The sequence below is a fragment of the Apodemus sylvaticus genome, chromosome 4 (genome assembly GCF_947179515.1).
Source record: "Apodemus sylvaticus chromosome 4, mApoSyl1.1, whole genome shotgun sequence".
In the NCBI taxonomy this organism is placed as follows: Eukaryota; Metazoa; Chordata; class Mammalia; order Rodentia; family Muridae; genus Apodemus; species Apodemus sylvaticus.
In genome coordinates, this window is record NC_067475.1 from 16307322 (window position 1) to 16322907 (window position 15586).

The 15586-nt window shown below is 42.7% G+C and overlaps 1 protein-coding gene and 1 long non-coding RNA gene across 3 annotated transcripts in view; both read left to right on the top strand.

Moving 5' to 3' along the window:
• Hs2st1 (heparan sulfate 2-O-sulfotransferase 1) overlaps positions 1 to 15586 on the top strand; it is a 147244-nt gene that overhangs the window by 17321 nt on the left and 114337 nt on the right. The gene's annotated exons all lie outside the window — the stretch shown is intronic.
• On the top strand, positions 4068 to 4479 carry LOC127682602 (uncharacterized). Its single transcript, XR_007977398.1, has 4 exons — positions 4068 to 4119; positions 4182 to 4212; positions 4244 to 4274; positions 4306 to 4479. It is a non-coding gene; the product is annotated as an uncharacterized LOC127682602 (long non-coding RNA).

The following is a 15586-nucleotide window of genomic DNA, read 5'->3' on the forward strand; positions in this document are numbered from 1 at the left end:
TTAGAATGCTGGGCCGTGAGAGACGAGCTGTGTGATCCTCTCTTGGATTTTGTTGCTACTCTTTTAGTCAATATAGCATGACTCTGAGGTACAGGTCCCCCTTAATGAAGATCTAATAGATGGCTGCAGGACCTGGTTTTGTGAGTAGAGTGTTATTTGATTTGTATGTGATGTTTTATGATTAATACTTTGTATAATTTTCCTATTTAATAGTAAAAACTCTGTGAAAGAGATCCTTGCTTTTTCCATATACTTGAATTTTAGCTATATTTTAAGACTTTTTGATGACACTGGGGATTAGACCCACTAAGCTGTACATGCCAGCCAGGTAGTGGTGGTGGTGGTGGTGGTGGTGGTGGATGTGGTGGTGATTTCTTAGTGACTTGAGACTGTAGAATTGAGGATGACAGGACTTAAAAACAGCATGAATCTTTTGTCTGTCTGTCTGTCTGTCTGTCTTTCTGTCTGTCTGTGTCTGTGTGTCCATGTGTTTGGCCTGAATGTATGAACATGTATCACTTACATGCCTGGTGCCCAAAGAGGTCAGAAGAGGGTGTTACTGCAGTGGAAGCAGAGTTGTGGGTGCTCGTGAGCTAGGTGGTTCCAAGCCGGTTCTTGAAAGAGCAGCAAGCGCTTTTGACGGCCGAGCCATCTCTCCAGCCCCTCCTCCCCGTTCCTGTGTGAAATCTTGTCCTTCATGGTGGAGCTGTGTCTAATATTTATTTCTGTTCTGAAAAGGTAGACATCACTAATTTGGGCGTTGGGCAATTATCTTTTTCATTGGAACAAAGAGGCCTTATCATTTTCCAAGAGATTTCTCTTAGGTTTATGCACGTTGTGGGAGGGTAGCCTGCTTGCTTTGCCCTTTCTATTTAGACAGTGTAGCAGGAAACCATTCGTCCCTGTTCCCTATGCTGGGTTACTTTGAAAACTTTCACCTTCCTGCCTAACCAAGTATGTGTGATTTTATGTTTTTACATGAATTGAAAAATCTCTCAAAGGCTAAAAATTGAGTTCTTTGTTCCATGTTCTGTTCAGCTAGGTGGATGTGGCAGAAGTGTGAGAGGCAGAGCTGAGCCTCTTCCACACTTCCGGAGGAGCTCCTTTTACTTACTAGTGGGTCTCAGCCTCCCTGATGCTGCGGCCTGTTGTTAACACAGCTCTCCGTGTTGTGCTGACTCCCTCCCAACCATAGTTAAATACCTGATGTGCGCCTTCTGTGAAAGGATTGTTTGATTCAAAGGGGTTGCAGTCTGACAGGTGAAATGGCGGTGGGTATAGCTTGGAAAGATGCACCATCTCCTCATCAGGACTGAGGGAGGAGATTGTAGCAGTGATGACTGTGATGCTGCTGCTCTTGCTGTAATGCAGAAGATATGAATTCGCTAGTGTCAATGTAGCTTCCATCCATATAGAATAAGGTATGCAATAATTATTGAGTATCTTTTGACAGAATGTAAGACAATGCTATTACTTAGGAAAAATACGGTATCTTAAGTAAACTTTTAGAACTTCTGATTAATAGTAAAACAATAGTTCATTAAAAAGTTGCTTCTTGATATTTTTTAATTTTAGGAAAAATTTCTATATAGTTCATAATTTATATAGCCATGATTGTTAAGAAAAACATGGTTTGAGTTAGCTATTCTAAGGCATAGTTTTCAATTATTTAAAATATACACTGCTAGATTAATACTAAAGATTAAAAAGGGAACTTGCTGGAGCATAAATAAAAGAGGTTTTAGGATGGCTGTTGGCTTTGCCCTGTTCCTCAGTCATCCATAGCATACCGAGCACATTTTTTATGTATGTATGTATGTATGTATGTATGTATGTATGTATGTATGTATTTGAGAAAGGGTCTCACTATGTAGTCCTGGCTGGCCTGAACTCTCTGACTCGGAGAACTTCCTGAAGCCGTGTCTGTCCGCCGCACGCAGCATTGGTTTCCAGTGGGTAATAAGGTGTGCACCGTCACTGTCAGGACACTAGCAGCCGAACCTTGCCTTGCATGTCCCTTAGGCCAATAGCAGTGGAAGGGGAAGATTCATTTTAGCTCAGGGTCTCAGTTTCTCTCCTTAGTGCTTGGGTATTTATTCTGTGGAGAGGAGAGTGAGCGGGAAGCAGAGGAAAAGGAAGGGATGGGGCCCCTGCCCAACCTCCAAAGGACCTGTCCCAGGACCTGCTTCTTCCTGCTGGGCTCTCCTCCTAAGATTTAGTGGGAAGCTAGTGCTGCTAGACATCAGGCAGAGGGTCACCTCGAGAGCCGGTGGGGACAGTTCTCTTCAGGTCATTCATAGCACCTCTGCTGCTCTTTCTGACTTTCAAAAAGTCACAGAATCTTGATTTTAGGGTACGGTGATCATGATACATCCTGATCTGTGGTTCGTGAAATTATGACTTCTGATTTAATAAATCATGTCGCCTGTCTGTCCTCTTCCCATGTTAGTGATAGGATGTCAGCAGGAGAGACACTAAGGCACATGCCCTGTCAGGCATGGGGAGCTCTTTCCAAGACCGGCCCCTCAGGCAAGGAGTCAGAAGAGTGTGCACCCTAGAGACCTCCATGAGAGCTTCTGAACACAGTTAGTTCTGAGGGGAGGAGAGAAGTCACCATTGTTACTGCTGTGGCCTCTATGACATCCCACCAGTCCTCTCTGTTGTCCCCCTCTTCTGCCCACCCAGGAATGCTGTTCCTAACAGACAGGTTAACAGCGGCATGGCTGTGGATGCAGAGGGATGACTATTGTGACATGTGAGGACAGATATGACTGACTGCACATTTTGTCAGTGACAAAAGCATAATATATATAGTGCGGTTTATTTTGAGGCTGGGCTCCAAAGGTCATTTTCACTGAGTTAAACTGATATGATTATATTTGCTAATACCGTTGTTTTGTTTTTCTTGATCATGCCATATTTCTTTGGCTATATTGCTAAATTGCATTATTTTTAACATAATTGGTTTTAGGCTTTAACAGGGAAATTAGCTACCATGTGTTTTACTTGCTGATTTCTATAGTATCTGTATTAAAGTTAGTTAATATGTGAGTTCTCTTACTGTGTTTTTACATTTTATAATCTTCTGAGGTCAGCATTGTCTCTATTCACAGGCAAGTGAATGGGATAGCTTCATTAATTCAGTTGCACAAAGTCACATGGCACAAAACTAATTCACACTCCAGTTTGTGTATTTGTATCCAACACAGCCTGCACACATACACACACACATACACACATACCCCGCATGCATAGGTGTGCATGTGTGCAGAGACAGCAACTATCTTGTTGCCCCTTGAGCACCATCTGCCTTCCCTTGCTTATTTGTTTAAGATGAGGCCTTTGATAACTTGGAACTTGCCAATTAGGCTAGACTGGGTGGCCAGGGGTTTCCCATCTCAGTTCCCCAGGGCTTCCTCTCTTCCCCAGCCCCATGGGTTTGGGGGGATTAAACTCATGTCCCATAGCAACCTGGCCCTCCCCTCCAGCCCACATCCACATTTTATTAACTTTGTATTTGCCCACTCTTTCATGCTAGTTAGATGGGTGTGTGTGCGGGAGGCATCCGCTCCATGGAAACAGCATGCTGGTGTTGAGCAAGTCAGGCTTACTGTTTGCAGACCAGAGCTGTAGTGTTTTAATAGATGTCCAAAGTGCATGCTTCAACTTTGAGCTGGGTCAGTGCTAACCCTGCCCTCTCAGCCTTCCCAGCCTTTCTTCTGTCTTCCTCCTCCTTCTGACTTCCTTTCTTTCTTCACTTGTTGAACCCGCCTCAGCTTCTTGCGTGGCTTGTATGACAAGGCTGTAACGCCAGGCCTTGCTTTACCTTTCCGACCCTTACATCAGTGACATCAGAGAAAACCTCAAACCCACACATCTGTGCTTTAGGAGCTTAGCCTCAGAATAAACCCTATCAAATGTGTTCTTCGCGTGTCACTGATGGAATGTGTAGCGAGTCACATCTATCCTCGCACGCCAGTGGGGTCAGGTAGGTATCTGCACAGTAATACATGCCAGTGGGTACAGGTAGGTGCATAACTCACGCCAGTGGGTACAGGTAGATGTACAACACACGCCAGTGGGTACAGGTAGATGTATAACACACGCCAGTGGGTACAGGTAGATGTACAACACACGCCAGTGGGTACAGGTAGATGTACAACACACGCCAGTGGGTACAGGTAGATGTATAACACACGCCAGTGGGTACAGGTAGATGTACAACACACGCCAGTGGGTACAGGTAGATGTATAACACACGCCAGTGGGTACAGGTAGATGTACAACACACGCCAGTGGGTACAGGTAGATGCATAACACACGCCAGTGGGTACAGGTAGATGCATAACACACGCCAGTGGGTACAGGTAGATGCATAACACACGCCAGTGGGTACAGGTAGATGTACAACACACGCCAGTGGGTACAGGTAGATGTATAACACACACCAGTGGGTACAGGTAGATGCATAACACATGCCAGTGGGTACAGGTAGATGTATAACACACACCAGTGGGTACAGGTAGATGTATAACACACACCAGTGTGTGCAGGTTGATGCACAACAGTCATCCCCTTGGCATCCCTGTTCCCTGCTTGGTTTGCAGACCTTGCACTCATCTGCTAATGGGCTGTTGGCACTCCACAGTGCTCTGCATAAGCATGAGAATTCATGGTGTTTCTTCTAAGGGTGTGGGGAGGGGAGACTGTTAAATTGGGATGACAGCCAACACAGCTCACTGGGAGAGCAGCGCGTGTACAGCAGTGCGTGTAAGCTCCACTTTCTGCTCTGTGGTTGGAGATGGCTGTGTAGAGGTGCCTGTGCCCTCTGAGTAGGTTCAGAGCTTTGAAGAAAAGCATGCGGTGGCTTTTCGGTAAGGACTAAGAACATCCCCATTAAAGCATTCTTATCTTTGCTGTTTTTTTTCCCTAATGATGGAGTTCTTTTCTAGTACTTAAAATGCCAATCACTTTCAATTAAATTAAGTTGCTGTGAATAATTCTTCATGCCCCCCTTAATTCCTTCCCAATTAATTATTTATCCCTTCTCTCTTTTGGCAGCATTATTACTTTGCTTTCTTTTGGAAGGCAGAACTCCCTGTGCTGCTTTTGTGATTGCCCTGTTATACAAACAGTGGGATAAATGTTCACATGCTGTAACTTTTCTTTTTGGGGGCTGCGAGGAGTAGAATTAGTGAAACACATACATAAGCTAGTGAAAGTTGGCAGGCGTTCAGACACTAACTCCTTTGTGCACGCTGTAGTAACTTTTTACAAGTAAAATTTTCACACGGTCTCTTTGAAAATTAGCAGATTTGAGATAAAGTGTGAATAATTGATTAGCCAGCACCCAGCAGAGGTGTTGGATGCACTACTGAGCTGATAGGAAGCCCAGGAAAACGTCACACTACAAATGCAGTTGGATCACTGTCTGATGACCAATTTGGAAAGTCATTGGTAAGAGAGGGCTGTTAAAGGAGATGGAATCCTGGTTTCTGTTTCAGCTTTTCTCTCTGAATCTTAGTTCATGCCTGAGATTCAGGCATGTATGTACATCTCAAGTGTTGTTGTTTTTAAATACTGTTGTCAAGTATTTATGCAAATGGATTAAATTTAAATTTAGGCTCCCTGGAGGCTTGCCTTACCTTATTGATACAGATGAACCATTTTCATTGTCATCACTTGGACTTTACAAATACCTATGAGTAAAATTTTATAAGTGTACTTGTCCTCCCAATTTGAAATGAGAAATCACACTTACATATCTTTTCAAGTATTGGGGGCATTTGTAGTTTTCTCTCAAGGTTCTTTAGTCTGGGAGGTAGTAGATTAAGGTGGGCCGCCATGATGAACAGACCATTCCGTTCTCTGGACGTTGACTTTGAACATTCCCCACAGAGGCTGGTGCTGAGGTAAGAGTTATATCCTGGGAGCTTTTCAAGCCAACAGCTAGGTTCAGTAGATTACAGAGCTTCTTGTTCAAGCCTCAGGACCACAGTTCTAGCCCTGGACCCACATAAAAGTGCGAGGAGTGACCACCGTGGCATGTGTGTGTGTGTGTGTGTGTGTGAGCACTTACAACACAATCATAAATAGTACACATTAAAACGAACCTTTTAAATAATCCATTTATTTTGGAACTTTTTTTTAACCACATATGACTCAAAGACTAAACAATATAAAAGCGCAGTGATTAACCTAAATTTACTACTGAGTTATCATTTTCTTCCAGATATAAGAAGAAATAACAAGATAGGTAAAGAAATACCACTTTCTTAGCTCAGGAGATATTTTTAGAAAATGAATAAAATCCAGCTGCTTGTTTCCTGCTAGCAGCATTTTTATGTAGACTTTAAAATCTCTGCCATATTATTTGCCATACCTTTTCTCTTATATTCTCACAAACAAAATTTTGAGATTGCACTGCCTGTGTTATTAAAATATCCTCATTCTAATAATTGCTATTAGGTGAGTTCATGTTATCTTTGAATTCATTCTAACAGGATGAAAGTCCTGTTAGAGTTAATATGACACTTAATCTTCTACTCAGAATAATTGAAGCCAGTTGGGGCAAGCCTGATGGTTATCTTATTTGATCATATTTAGATAGATATAAATAAAGCCCACATTCTCATATAATTTGGGAAAAATAATAATTTTAGAACTTACTGTGAAGTAGTAGAGCTATTTCCAAATGACCTAAATAAAGGTGCATGCCAGCCGGGCGGTGGTGGTGCACGCCTGTAATCCCAGCACTCTGGGAGGCAGAGACAGGCGGATTTCTGAGTTTGAGGCCAGCCTGGTCTACAGAGTGAGTTCCAGGACAACCAGGGCAATACAGAGAAACCCTGTCTTGAAAAAAACCAAATCCAACCCCCCCCCCAAAAAAAACCCCAAAAACAAAAATAAATAAATAAAATAAAAAAATAAAGGTGCATGCCCTGACACCTGCAGTATGCTATAGACTATAAAAAGACATCGTGAACAAGTTTAGAATAATCACTTTATAATTTCTGATCAAGGGAGATATCCTTGGTCATTTTGGGTGTTTGCCTGATTTCTAAAATCCTGTTTATCCTTTCTTAGTGTGGTGGTATGTTCTCTATAACAGTCCTCGTATAAAACTACCCAGGTCTGTCTTTTTTGTGAAATATATAATATGCCCAAAGTATTTCTTCTCCTTTGCTCAATTTTTATGTTAGTCATGGAGTTTCCATTTGTCAGCGAGTTGTTTGGGGTCAAGAGGTGGACAAGGTGACTTATACAATTTTCTTCTCAATTATGTGGTTCCCATAAGCTTGTACCCCTCCCGCGGCTTTAGTAAAGTGCTTCTCCACATAGAAAGTGTGCCCAGATAGGCAATATTGACCCATTCCTTCTCTTCCTTGCACAGGTAGCCACTCTATTTATCTTTCAGAAGAAACAATCCCCCACCTCATCCCCCAATCAGCCTCTTCAGTAATGAGTCAGAATCAGTGAGAAGAATTTGAGAGGAAGATTTTCTAAGCAGAAACTTATGGCTGTACTCAGAAGTTTAAATACTTGGTAAACAGTTTGCATCTGGTATTCTTCCTTCTGTATTTGAATGTTGTTGAATACTTGCTATTTAAGACTTTTCTGTTAAAAATTGTAAATGTTTGCAATCCCAGACTAAGGGGTCACAGAGGATGGATTATGCTTCATAACAGTCCGCTAACGTGTGTTGTAACATGACTGTGGCTTGTTGACACGGGACCACTGGATGGACATATTTCAGTGGTGGGCAGGATTAACACTGCCAGCGTCACTTACCCAGTCGTCTCCTTCATCTTCGATAAATACTCTGTCAGATCAAATGCCAGCCCCTTACACTTTAGGTAATGAATGGAATTCATTTAAATACGGTTATCGATTAGATTATCTGGCTCTTTATCCTGTTGTGTTTGGCGCAGATAAACCAGGGCTGAAGTAATACTGAAGGATGTAAATGATGGCCGCATACACACCAGTTTTAGAATCCTATCTTAAAAGTAATTTTAGAAATAATGGATTTTTTTAAAAGAAAAAAATCAACTTTGAGGAAGATTCTGATTTTCTTGAATACTGTCTAACTATTTGTGGCGTGGTTCAGCAGTTAAGAACACTGACTTCTCTTTCAGAGGTCCTGAGTTCAATTCCCAACAACCACATGGTGACTCACAACCATCTGTAATGGGATTCGCTTGTTTATAAGTTAAAGTTGGTGTTGTAGTTTATTTAAAAACAGCAAGAAGACTGTTACTTTACTCTTTCTGCTTCTAAATTAGCACCCTGTCTGAGTTCTCCTTCAGTCAGTGATTTGCTAATCTTTCCCTGGGGAGTCCATACATATGTGTGTAACATGCACGAGGGTGGGGGGGGTGGGGGGGGTGGGGGTGGGGGTCCAGGGTTCTAGCTCCAGAATTTGCTGTGTAGACTAGGCTGTCCTCCAATTAATGATCCTCCTGCCTGAGTCTCCCAAGTTCTAGGATTACAGATACAAAGTATTCTACCCAGCTAAAAGTTAACTCTGTTGGTGATACTGGGGGCCAGCATACACACCAGGCAAGTCTCTCTCTCTCTCTCTCTCTCTCTCTCTCTCTCTCTCTCTCTCTCTCTCTCTCTCTGTCTCTCTCTCTCTCTCTCTCTCTCTCTCTCTGTCTCTCTCTCTCTCTGTCTCTCTCTCTCTCTCTCTCTCTCTCTCTCTCTCTCTCTCTCACACACACACACACACACACACACACACACACACACAGCGCTAACTTTTCTTCATGGCAGTAAAGATGATTGCTAGAAGGCTAAGGCTGTGGTGAGCCTTCAGACCATGTCAGCAGACGATCCCAGTTCCTGAGTCTGTATACCATCATAAATCATGAAAGATGATACTGTTACTGTCTCAAGTCTTCTTTGAGGTGGGGTCCACGTGGGCTTGCAGGCAGATCTTCGTCCTTGTCTTCATTAACTCAGACATCATGGATGCCTGTGTTCATTGCACATTGCTGTCTTTGTCCTTCCTTCATTTTAAGTTGGCTTCCAGCTAAACATTATTTCTTTGGTGTATGTCTGGTATTCGAGCTGCTGTGTTCTATTTTCTCCAAAGCCAGTTCTTACTGTGTTTGTAGCTCCTTAGAATGTCCTTGTGAGGTCCTTGTGTAGTCTGCTTCCCTGTGGAGTACCCCTAGCAAGCCGCAGGAATCTCCGAAGAGCCGGTGTCTGAAGTGCTTCTGAAGGCAAATGGAATCTGACTAAGGCTTTTGAGAATGGTAGGGATGACGGGAATTACGGTAGAGAGGATGGCATGTCAGAGGTATGAAAATGGGGGTGCACAGTGTGTTCGGGGTCCAAGATGTGCTGGGATGTAGTGGGATGCAGACTGTTGCAGTGCTAATGGAGTGAATGTCATCGGAAAGGGAGTGGAAGGGAGGAACGCGAAGTCTAGCTCGGTTACTTAGTAATGCACTCTGTTAGTGGAGACAGATAGGCTTACTACATGGCCAGCCTTATTAGGCGTCTTATGGAAAAGCCTCATTTAATCTTTACAAGTAGCAGTTCTGTATGGTGGATAGTCTCAGAAGACTCTATTTTGGGACTTAAAGGAACCAACAAGTTACATTTCAACTCACATCTCTTTAACAATAGGCTGCCATCCTAGATAGCTCTGTCAGTATTGATTTTGTGACCTCGGGACTTTACAGAAGGACCGTCAACAATCTCAGATTTGTCCTCGTAATAATACTGGATTGTTTTATTAGCAAAGAACCATGGTTATTGGTATGTCAGGCTCCAGAAGAACTTCAACCATACATCCATTATTATGTAACATGAACCCGAAGCCTAAAAAAGAAGACTCCATGTGCTTTGCCTTCAGAGGCTCTGTATGTGCTGAGCTAGCGCGGTAGACCCCCAGCCGGAGAAGATGGTGAAAACAGAGTTCAGGGATGGCGGGTTTACTCAGTGTAGTCTCCTTGTAACTAATAAAACCCAGGATCAGAGTCTAGAACTAGTGCGTGTTTGTTGTTTTAATTAAAGTCTGCGTATTAGATGTTCAGTGCTTTATGTGTTGAGCTACACAGTTTACACGTTAGTAAGAATGTGCTTAACAAGAGCCTTGATTGACTTTTAGTAATTGTCTAGTGACGTCTTTGACAATAAGCTAAGGCCAGGTGTGAACAAATGCAGCCCTGAACTAGATGAGTGAGAGTGCAGTTATTCAGTTAAACTGTTAGGACTAGCCTGGAATGCTCTGTCACCAAGCTATTAATTCCAGTGTTTTTAAAATTAATTAATAGCACACAAGTCTTACTAGTTAGGAGGCTGTCTTGCCTAAAGCACTGGTTATAGTTGGCTGAGTAGACCAAATCTCTTGGGATTTTTCTTTTGAGGACTGCACATGCCAACCCTCAGTGAAAAGCACTTAGTCAGAGAGGCCATCAAATCAAGAGTGTTTAGTCAGTAAGCACAGCCCTGTTCTTCCAGCAACGTGTAAATAGTTCCTGCACCTTAGAGACAGGTTTGTGGGGAGTGTGCTGCCTGACTCCCTCATGATAGCATCGTAGGTGCTCCCCAGGGCTCCCTGCAGAGCACGTCTGACTCGCTTACTGTGTGCATCCTTAAAATCTATTACCAAAAGTTAAACTTATGAAACCATAGCTATTATATAGAGATAATTCCCCCATTCAAGAACTGCCAAGGATATGAAATATTTTTGTAAGCTGGTGTTTACCTTACTAGTGTTTTTATGAATAGTAAGGAGACACAGATCAACACTGTTAGACCAGTTTCCTGAGCTCCAGTCATGGGGTGACAGCAAGTGGGCCAAACAGCACGGTACCCCTATAATACCACCACACTGTACCCCTATAACATGACCACACTGTGCCCCTATAATATGACCACACTGTGCCCCTATAACATGACCACACTGTGCCTCTATAACATGACCACACTGTACCCCTATAACACACATTGCTCAGGAATAACTGGGTAGGGAGCCTGCATTCTGGCCCTGCAGCAACACTCTAATTTTCAGTCTCGGTGCTGCCTGACTACTCTGACAAGGCAGACTTGAACATAGAGCATTCAGTACTCATGGAGAAGTATGAGACCAGTATGTGTTTGTTTTCTAGGAAGCATCTTAATATTACAAATAAACCAAGTCATCTTTTTTCCTCTTAGTCTAAATTAAATAATGCAAAGAAACTCTTTTTAAAGATAGGGCCTCTTTCTTCGCCAGGCTGACTTGGGACTCATTCTTTAGCTCCAGCGAGCCTCCTGAGTGGCTTCCTGTCTTATCCCCACAGATGGTATATTTTAAAAAGTTCTTAAACAAGATGTCAAGAGCTGGGCCTAGTGGTACAAGCCAATAATCTGAGCTGTGTGTGGGAGGCTCGGTCAGGTGAATTGCAAGTTCCAGGCCAGCCTGCACATCCTGTGTGAGACATGCCTCACTCAAATTAGCCAAACGAAGGTCCGGACACAGCGCAGTGGCAGAGCCTTGCTCTGTGGTTCAGTCCCTAGTAAACTCTATCCCAAGTCACTTCTGTGTACTGTGTTTTTATTTGAGTTTTATTTTACTTTCTGTGTATGAGGGTTTTGTACCATGTGCATGCCTCTTGCCTACTGAGGTCAAAAGAAGGCACCAGATACCCCCAGAAGTAGAGTTACTAATGGTTGTGGGCTGCCGTGTGATTGCTGAGACTTGAACCAGGGTCCTTTGGGAAGAGCATCCAGAGTTCTTAACCATTTAACCATCTCTCCAACTCCACTGGTGTGCTTTTTTGCTCATTCCAGAAAATTTCTGTTGGCACATTACATGGACAGATAACATGAAAGTTAATTTTTTTCTTTCCCCTGGTAATTGCTGTGTAGACCAGGCTAGCCATAAACTTGTGTAGGGTCTCTGCCTTTATGGCACTCAGTTACAGATCTGTGCCCCGTGCCTGGCAATCTCGTTTAGTTTTAGTAGAGTATTCTGCTGACCGAATTTTTATCCAGGGCCTCAGGTTTAGCCAGAGCACTTATCCCCTGTGTTATTTTAATTCCAGCAAGTACCTGCTATCAAGTTCCAGATACTATGTACTGTTTACATAGCTAGATAGGAAAGATTGCATGTTCCTGTACTCTGACTCACCATACATTATAGGTACTTTACTTTTTTTTTAAGTGTTGGAAGATAATGTCATCAACATCGTAACAGGTGGGACTTTGAACATAAAATATGAGACAAAGAGTCAACAATGAAACTTTTTCTGTAGAAGTATTTTAGATGTTATAAAGCAAACAAAAAGGAAATATCAGTTAAATTCAACTGTCTTTTTGCAGAGGAGGGTATGGTGAACAGTGTTATGTTAGCAAAAGAATATAAACAGTTGTTAGGATGGGAACATTGCAGTGGCTACATAAGGAAAGCCCACGCTTAAATGGTGCTTATTGATATTAATGCAGTGTCAAGGCACTGGAAAGTGATTTCCAGATAGTTCAAACAAAAAGAATTACGGGCGTAAGGAGAGGCTGAAAGTGGCAGAGCTTTAGCAATTGGGGACAGTATTGTTCCTGTTGAGACTGGATGGTCCAGATGTTTTACATGAACGGTCTATTTCATTGTGCCTCTTTGCCCCAACTTTTATTTTAGGTGTGAAAATTTTCAAAATAAAAGTTGGAGGGGACGAAGGTGCCTCTTGTTCTGTCCTCTCAACAGAAGTTTTGGAGATGCCCCTCTTTTTTCTGCTGTAGGAAAGGATCTGTATGAGTTGCAGAGGAGCAGGTTGTATGGAGTTGAGCGTCTGGCGCTGGGAATTGGTTCTGCTGGCAGTGGGAGACAGGGAAGACTGGGGGCCTGCGTGAGGCCGTCCCAGTGGGCTGCATTTCAGGATCTATCTGTCAGACTCTAGCAGTGGACTGCTCACACTGTTGTTCTATACAAGATGGAGGATGTGAGAACATAGGCACAGTCTCCCACTGCCCTTTACCCCAACCATAGGGCTTTCAGTGCTTCAGCAGGCTGGTCCTGCAACCTGTCAGGAAGGGATGGGTTCTGTCCTGTAACTCTCTGTGGACACCTAGATTTATTTAGATTTCTGTTAAAGCCCTTGAGTTGGGATTTTAAGATGAAACATTTCTTTGAAAAATATAGTTGTCTCCTTGCCTGTTCTGAATACATTGTTAATACGCGTACCAGGTTTAATAAAGCTTCATTCAATTATCGATAAGCATATTAGTAGCTCTGTATCTGAGATGTTCATCCCAGGACTCACAGTAATGCCTGCAATGCCTTTCCTTAGGCAATCACTGTGCGCTGAGCCATCACTAGAGCAGTTTGTGGTGAAGACTTCAAAACTAGCACAGATTTCTTCTTACTTCTTCACAATTTCATGGATTTGTTATTCCTGTAGATTTACCAATCTTAGTTCATGTTTCCCTTTCCTATTCATATTAAATGAGACTTTTTCCCATATCATCTAAAGAAAGCCCTTATAATGTTTTTACTGACAATTCTGAATCCTCAGTGTTACTATCAGGTTTGATAAAGTAGGATTACTGGGGCATAAACAGCAGTGTGACACTGTGAATCCAGTGACCAAGGCAGCTGCGGAGTCATAGTAGGCAGGCAGTACACACTGGACACTGAGTCACTTAGTGGGCAGGCACCATGCACAGTGTGCACTACTAGGTAACAAGGTGAAGTCTACTTTGCATTACACAAAGCTAGAAGGTGAGGTGTCACTTTGAACAGCTGCGGCTTAAAACTAATGAATGACTTGAAGAGTTTTCTATGTAAGATTTCTCAGCAGTGGCCGACTTAGCTAACTGAACCACAGAGTGGAACGGGGAGGAATTGCAGTGGTCTATACATAGCTCCTTAAATGTAGTTACAGTTCTACACAGTAGGCGCTGTGACTGACTGACATGGAAACTGGCAGCAGGAGATTGCTTCTGAACACACAGTGGCCAGGGGTCGATTCACAGTGGAGTGAGAAAGGCTCGACCGGTGCTGTTCACGTGCCTGCAGTCCCGCCTCAGAGCACACTGCACATGTGCTTAGCTCTCTGTGCACAAGCATTGCCCCGTATGGTGCCAACTGCGTGCTTCAGCACAGGGCTCAGACTCAAGACTGCTGTATGTTACAGACTGCAGTGTGTTTTCTGGACATGAGATTTTTGCTCTTACAGAAACTAAAGGTTCGATTACAGAAAACAGAAAGTTGGTGTTTTCTATTGTCATTATTTAAGTATTTAAGAGTAGTACATTGTTAGATGAATTGTGTTTTAAATAGAATGTTACATGTTCAATTGCTGTTTGTATTGCTGACTTGGTTTTTTGTAAAATCATTAAATTTTGGCTTGGGAATAGGACTTCTAAAGTAGACCAGCAAGCAACTTCTAAGTGTCTTAAACATACTCCTGCTATTTTGTACTACATATTTATATGAAATGATGTTCTCAGAATTGAGACTTAAAACATCAAAATATTGATCAACTTGAAAAACATGGAAGGGCTGTAGATGGCTCAGCGGTTAAGAGCATTGGTTGCTCTTCCAGAGGTCCTGAGTTCAATTCCCAGCAACCACATGGTGGCTCATGACCATCTATAACAAGTTCTAGCCCTCTTCTGGCTTGCAGGCATACATGCATGCAGAACACTGTAGCATAATCAATAAATCTTTAAAAAAAAAGAAGGAAAAAGAAAAACCCTGAAGATCCCGTACGTCCTGAAGTACTACCCAGGTTTTCATTCTTGATACAAAACTAAACAAACACATCCTTCTCATTAAAATACAAGTTTGCTTTCATGTATAATACATTGAAAGATTATTTGTTTATCAAACAATTGCTTTTAATTTTTTAGTAATTTATCATCTGTAGATGTTTGATTTGATTACCTGTTTTATATACCCAGTTGTGTAAAAGTTTCCCAGGCAAACTGGAGTTTAAGAAGCCTTATCAATGCACACACCTTTAAGCCTAGCACTGGGAGGCAGAGGCAGAGGCAGAGGCAGGCAGGCAGCCTGGTCCCCAGGGCAAGTAAACAGGGTCCCAAAAAGCAAACTGAGAGCAAACAAACAGAAAGACGCCCTCAAGGACTTCCTTTGTCTAGGAAGTCAGTGATGATAACTAATTTTTCAGGATCCACTAAAGTAAAATCTCAGGCTGTTTCTTTTTCTTATGTATTTTGCAAGGCCTTTCTGTTTTTTGGTTTGGCTTGGTTTTCAGTATCTCAGTGAGAAATAGAATATGATCAGATTGAGATATGTGTTAGATGATAAAGCAGTGGAGTTAAGATTAGGAAGGCTAAGTCATTTACAAGTGGAATATTTTTATTTTTAAGTTGAATTATAATTGCCTTAAGGAAAATGTACATATTTTAAGTGTTCTGAATTTCCATCTGTGTGAAGCTAAAAGTAAACCTGGCCAGTTTCTTGCAGGGACCCATGCTTTCTCAGTGCTGACTTGGTGGTGGGGCCGTGAGTGACACAGGAGGTGGCCTCACAGAGCCGTGGCCTTCAGGCCTTTGAAGTGGGATGCCCACAGTGAGGTGCCAATCCTGGGGCAGGGTGGGCGTGGGGTGGGGGGGACTCCAGGGGTGATGTGGA